The sequence below is a fragment of the Leptonychotes weddellii genome, chromosome 3 (assembly GCF_054177405.1).
Source record: "Leptonychotes weddellii isolate Sample4059 chromosome 3, ASM5417740v2, whole genome shotgun sequence".
Lineage (NCBI taxonomy): Eukaryota > Metazoa > Chordata > Mammalia > Carnivora > Phocidae > Leptonychotes > Leptonychotes weddellii.
The window spans coordinates 55577363-55584074 of record NC_138371.1 but is presented as its reverse complement, the minus strand read 5'-3'; the positions used below and the strand labels follow the sequence as shown (position 1 = coordinate 55584074).

The following is a 6712-nucleotide window of genomic DNA, read 5'->3' as shown; positions in this document are numbered from 1 at the left end:
CATGTTATCTTCTTATTACTGAGGTTTAAGAGTTCTTTATTCTGGATATAAGCACTTTATCAGATTTTTTTTTTTTTAAAGATTTTATTTATTTATTTAGAGACAGAGCACAAGAGGGGGGAGGGTCAGAGGGAGAAGCAGACTCCCCGCCGAGCAGGGAGCCCGATGCGGGACTCGATCCCGGGACTCCAGGATCATGACCTGAGCCGAAGGCAGTTGCTTAACCAACTGAGCTACCCAGGCGCCCCACTTTATCAGATTTATATTTTGGAAATACTTTCTTCCAAAGTAATGATGTAGTTTAGCTAAAAATCAGAGGATTTCTGATAAGCTGGTAAATCTAAAATCGTGGTTTCTTGAATTTCTAATGTCAAATTAGAGTTCTAGATATTAATACACTGATACTTTGATGTAGACCTAGGAACAATGTCAAAAAACTTCTATAATAAGATGATTTAGATACTTTGCCCTAGAAGCAGTTCTTCTATGCTTATAAAATCAATTCTAAAGTTGTTGTGGGTAAAGTCCCATATAAAATGTTTCCAGAGTGAAGTAAATATTCCCCATAGTGGGGATGGATTTAAATTATGGCAACTCTAATACTTCCAGGAAAAGTAGAGTGTACTCTAGGAAGAGAGGCAGATAAAGGACACTTAGGCAAGCTCCTGTATGTCCTCTTCTGGTTTTTCTCTTACTCTCCTTAAAATACATTAAAATACTCTTCTTCTTCATAACTTTTAGTTTTTATAATTTCAAACTTACAGAAAAGTTATGAGACTAATATAAGGAACTCCTAAATACTCTTTTCCAAATTCACCAATTTTTACATTTTGCTCTAACTTAAATAAATTTTACATTTAATTTTTCAAACATTTCATAAAAAATTAAGGCCTGGTTCTTTTTGGAGTTTTTTATTTCCATTTATCTTTGGCCTAAGTGGTAGAAAAAGTAGTAATTAACACTCCAATTTTATATCCTAGAAGACAGACACAAAGAATCCTGTCACAGAACTCTGGAGACCCAGCACTTTCTACAGCCACCATAATGAAGCCAACCACCATTCAGCTTTGTAGTCTAGCTTTGCAGCCCATTTCCTGACCTCTTTGTGGTATCACTGGCTCCCACCTAAAGCCCTTGTACTTGACTCTTAGTTTTGATAACTGATATTGCTTTTATTAACCTAATCTTTGATGTGTCCTCTACCGTTGGTAATTCTGGGAAATAGCCAACCCAATTCAACCCATCAGGACCTTAACCTGGTACCCTGCTTTGCCCAAGCCCTAATAGCAGGCAACTTGACAAGCCATAGTATTTTCAAGTATGTAAAACTAATGATACTAGGTATCCCAGTACTGAGAATTAGAGAACCAAAATGTATTAGTGCTGAAAGGACCTTGAGATCATTCAGTACAACTCTTTCATCTTCAGATGACAACACTGAGATCCCAAGAGATTTAATATTTTATCCAAGGTCACAAGTAAGTTGGTAGCAAAGGTACAACGAAAATTCCAGTTTCATGAATTTTTTCTACAATATAATGCTGCTTCAAATAGTTATTACTACTAATAATTAATTTTCAGGTGCAAAAATCCATGTATTTGCTCATGGAGGTGACATATATTTATTGAGCATTTATAACATGCTATGCACTACATATACAAGAGATTTAATCTGCCATCCCAGAGCTTACTTTCTAGCCAGAGAAACTGATGATAAAACGTAATTACACGGGCCACCTGGGTGGCTCAGTTGGTTAAGCATACAACTCTTGATTTGGGTTAGGTCATGATCTCTGGAGTCGTGGGATCAACCCCATGTCAGGTTCCACACTCAATGCAGAGTCTGTTTGTCCCTCTCTCTCTGCTCTTCCCCCACCCCCACACTCTCTCTCTTTCAAATAAATAAATAAATAAATAAATAAAATCTTTTTAAAAATGTAATTATGCACTGCAGAAAACAGTATAGAAGTTCCTCAAAAAATTCAAAGAAGTTCCACTCCTGGAACTGAGGGACTCAAACAGATACCTGTACACTGTATTAGTCAGTTCAAGCTCCCATAACAAAATACCACAGACTGGGTAGCTTAAGCAACAGAAATTTAATTTCTCACAGTTTTGGAGAAGTCCAAAACCAGAGTGGTGTCAGGGTGCATTTCTGGTGATATCTGTCTTTCTACCTTGTAGACAGCTGCCTTCTTGCTGTGTCCCCACTTAGTCTGTCTGCATGCAAATAGATCAATCTCTGCATGCAGAAAGATAAATCTCTGATCTGTCTCTTCCTCTTCTCATAAGGACACAAGTCCTATCAGATTAGGATCCCACCCTTATGATATCATTTAACTTTAATTACCTCCCTAAAGGCCTTATCTCTAAATATAGTCAAATTGGGGGCTAGAGCTTTAACATGAATTTTGTGGAGACACAATTCAGTCCATAACATACACCAATGTTCATAGCAGCATTAGTCATAGCCAAAAGGTGGAAACAATCTGAATATCCATTGACAGATGAATGGATAATAAAGATGTGGTATATACCTACAATGGAATATTATTCAGCCTTCAAGAAGACAGAAATTCTGGGCTGCCTGGGTGGCTCAGTTGGTTAAGCATTTGCCTTCGGCTCAGGTCATGATCCCAGAGTCTGGGATCAAGTCCTGCATGCGGCTCCCTGCTCAGTGGGGAGTCTGCTTCTCCCTCTCCCTCTACCCCTTCCTCCCCTTGTGCTTTCTCTTGTTCTCTCTCCTGCTCTCTGTCAAATAAATAAATAAAATCTTAAAAAAAGAAAGAAGACAGAAATTCTGACACATGCTACAACATGGATAAGCCTTGAGGATATTACACTAAGTGAAATAAGGGGCACCTGGGTGGCTCAGTTGGTTAAGCATCTGACTTTGGCTCAGGTCATAATCTCAGGGTCCTGGGATGGAGCCCCGCGTCGGGCTCCCTGCTCAGCAGGGGGTCTGCTTCCCCTCTCCTTCTGCTCCTCCCCCAACTCATGTTCTCTCTCTCTCAAATAAATAAAATCTTTACACTAAGTGAAACAAGCCAGAAACAAAAGGACAGATATATGATTCCATATATATAAGGTACCTAGAGTAGTCAAATTCATGGAGACAGAGAACAGAACAGTGGTTTTCAAAGGCTGAGGAGAAGAGAAAATGGGGAGTTATTGTTTGATGGGTACTGGGTTTCAGTTTAGGATGATGGAAAAATTGTGGAGCTAGAAGGTGGTGATGGTTGCACGACAAGGTAAATGCACTTAATGCCACTGAACTGTACACTTAAAATGGCTAAATGTAAGTTTTATGATATGTCTATTTTACCACAATAAAACAGAAAAATAATTTTGACTTCAGTATGTGGCCATAATACTGAGAAATTGGATTTACTCTCTCCCCTTAAAATTGAGAAACAAGTGCTCACTTCCGCAGCACACATACTAAAATTGGAACAATGTGGAGAAGATTAGCATGGCCCCGGTGCAAGGATGACCAGCAAATTCATTAAGTGTTCCGTTAAAAAAAAAGGTTGAGAAAAAAGACAAAACATGAAGTAATGGTTTTCAGACATTGGACACATGAAACCTAGGACAGTAATCCCTCAGAGAAAAGAAATAAATGAGGTGAGCCCCATGATAGCCCTAGTTTAGTGCCTAGAGAGTTTCCAGGCTATACAGTATAGGGAGGAAAATCCCAAACAGAGCCCGGTAATCTCCCTGAGTTGAGTAGCCAGAGTTGTGAGTTTGGAGGAAGCAAGGCAGACAGAATTCACAGGGCAGAGTGCCAGAGAGGAGAGAGCTGCACAGAGATAGAGCAAGGGCTCCAGAGAACTATGGTTCCTTTTCAGTCCTCAGGTAAGTAGCAACTGGATATATGAATGAGGAACCTACCCAAGTAAGGGAAAAGACCCACTGGAAAGGAGCCCACAGTCTTCAGATTTCACACAGGGCCAGGAATAATTTATGTTCCTAGTACCCAGAGTGGAAAAACCTTGTGCTATACTGGTTGTCAAGAAGAATGCTCAGAAGGGTATTGTTTTGGTATGGCCAAACTTATAACCCTAATCTAATCATGAAAATAAACCAGATAAAATCCAATAGAGGGGCATCCTATTATAACCTAACCAGTGCCTCTGAAAACTTCAAAGGTCATCAAAAACAAGGAAATTCTGAGAAACTATCACAGCCAAGAGGAACCTAAGGAGACATGACAAATAAATGTAATTTGGTATACTAGAAGAATCCTGGGTAGAATAAAGTATATTAGGGAAAGATTAAATCTGAATAAACTATGGACTTTAGCTGATAATAATGTATCAATATTGGTTCATTAATTTTAACAAATATACCACACTACTGTAGGATGTTTATAATAGGGGAAACTGGATGTCTGGTGGAGGTGAGTGGGATGGCTAAAATGGGAATTCTCTGAACTATTATAATAGCCTTCTACAGTTGTCATAACAAATATCACAGATTGGGCAGTTTAAACTACAGAAACTTATTTTCTCACAGTTCTGGAGGTGGGAAGTCCAAGATCAGGGTGACTTCAGGGTTGGTTTCTAGTGAGATCTCTCTTCCTGTTTTATAGACAGCTGCTTTCTCACTGTGTCCTCACTTGGCCTTTCTTCTGTGCATGTGTGTAGAAAGAGATTGATCTCTGGTGTCTCTTCCTCTTCTTAGAAGGACACAGCCAGGGCCTCACCCTTATGACGTTACTGAACCTTAATTACCTTCCTAAATGCCCTATTTCCAAATATAGTCACATCGGGGGTTAGAGCTTCAACATAGGAGTTTTGAAGGGATACAATTCAGGCCGTAACAGAGAAGAGATGGGAGGACAAAACATTTTGAAGAAATAATGGCCGAAAAATTTCCAACTTTAATAAAAATCCTAAGCCCGCAGATCTAAGAAGCTCCACAAACCCAAGCATAAGCAACAAGAAGAGAACTACACCAAAGCACACATCAGAATCAAATTGTTCAAAACCAGTGAAAGGAGGAAAATCTTACAATCTGCCAGAAGAACAAAGATAAGAATGACAACAGACCAGTAAAGTTCTTGTCTGAAAAAAATGCAAACCAGAAGACAATGAAACAATGTCTTTAAAGGTACTGACAGAAAAAACCAAACCAAGCCAAACAACAACTGTCATCCTTGAATTTTATACCCAGTGAAAACATCTTTCAAAGTGAAAGGACAAATAAAGACTTCTTCAGATATACAAAAGCTGAGAAGATTTGCACCAGCGGATCTACACTATAAGAAATGCTAAAGGACATTCAGGAAGAAGGAAAATTATACCACATGGAAATCTGGATTGCACAGAGGAAACAAGAGCACCAGTAATGGTAACTCTGTGGGTGGATAGAAAAGACCTTCTTTGGTTGTTATTACTTTTAAATCTCTTTAAAACATAATTGATTATTTAATTATACATTGTGGGGTTCTGGTAAATAATAAAAGTGAGTTCAGAGTGATGCTATGGGAATGACCCGAAGCTATGAAATAGAGAGAGCTGTAGGAGTTTTAACTCAAACTGCTTGCTTAATTCCCTCAGACAGCTTACAAAATAAGGCATTTTGAAGCTCCTTCAGCATTAGTTTGATCACAAAGCAAGATGATTATGTTTCATCCGATCTTTTTACCACTTGTCATACCCTTAGTATAGCAATCCCTCGGCTCACAATTCCTCTGGAAATAAGACTCCCATTTTTAATAATGTCTGTCTGGGAAAATTGGAGCAGCTCAGAGTCCTGTCTTTCCTGATTTCAAACAAGAGTCTTTTAAAATAAACTTAGGCTTAGGGGCGCCTGGCTGGCTTAGTTGATTAAGCATCTGCTTTCGTCATGGGTCATGATCCTGGAGTTCCAGGATCGAGTCCCACATTGGGCTTCCTGCTCAGCAGGGAGTCTGCTTCTCCCTCTGACCCTTCCCCCTCTCGTGCTTCCTCTCTCTCACACTTTCTCTCTCGAGTAAATGAATAAAATCTTAAAATAAAATAAAATAAACTTAGGCTTAGCTTCTGGTACAAATGTACTCCTTTTTTTTTTTTTTAATAAATTAGAAAGGTGAGGTAGAAGTATCTCTTTAAAAGTCAGAGGCAGACATTTGGTTAGGGGCATAATACATGGCACAGCTAACTACACCCTCTGTCAAGCAACTTGAGGTAAAAGAGGGACAGAGGGAAAAATTGGACACAATGGGCTGGGTTAAAGATGGGATAATGGGTTTGGATTTGTAAAATGTTCTGCATGTTTCCTTATTCCCACATATGTCCTTATTGAAAACACCACTTTGGGTCTTATCTTTTTGTCTTTTTCCCAAGAATATGGGTCTTTTTTTTTTTTTAATGTTATGTTAGTCACCATACAGTACATCATTAGTTTTTGATGTAGTGTTCCATGATTCATTGTCTGCATATAACACCCAGTGCTCCATGCAATACATGCCCTCCTTAATACCTATCACCATGCTAACCCATCCCCCTACCCCCTTCCCCTCTAAAACACTCAGTTTGTTTCTCGGAGTCCATAGTCTCTCATGTTTCATCTCTCCCTCCAATTCCCCCCTCCCTCACTTTTCCCTTCCTTCTCCTAATGTCCTCCATGCTATTCCTTATGTTCCACAAATAAGTGAAACCATATAATTGACTTTCTCTGCTCGACTTATTTCACTTAGCATAATCTCCTCCAGTCCCATCCATGTTGA

At 39.1% G+C, this 6712-nt stretch overlaps 1 protein-coding gene and 1 non-coding gene across 2 annotated transcripts in view; one reads left to right on the top strand and one right to left on the bottom strand.

Moving 5' to 3' along the window:
- METTL8 (methyltransferase 8, tRNA N3-cytidine) overlaps positions 1-6712 on the bottom strand; it is a 179109-nt gene that overhangs the window by 54917 nt on the left and 117480 nt on the right. The gene's annotated exons all lie outside the window — the stretch shown is intronic.
- Positions 3418-3524, top strand: LOC115940421 (U6 spliceosomal RNA). Its single transcript, XR_004075178.1, has one exon. It is a non-coding gene; the product is annotated as a U6 spliceosomal RNA (small nuclear RNA).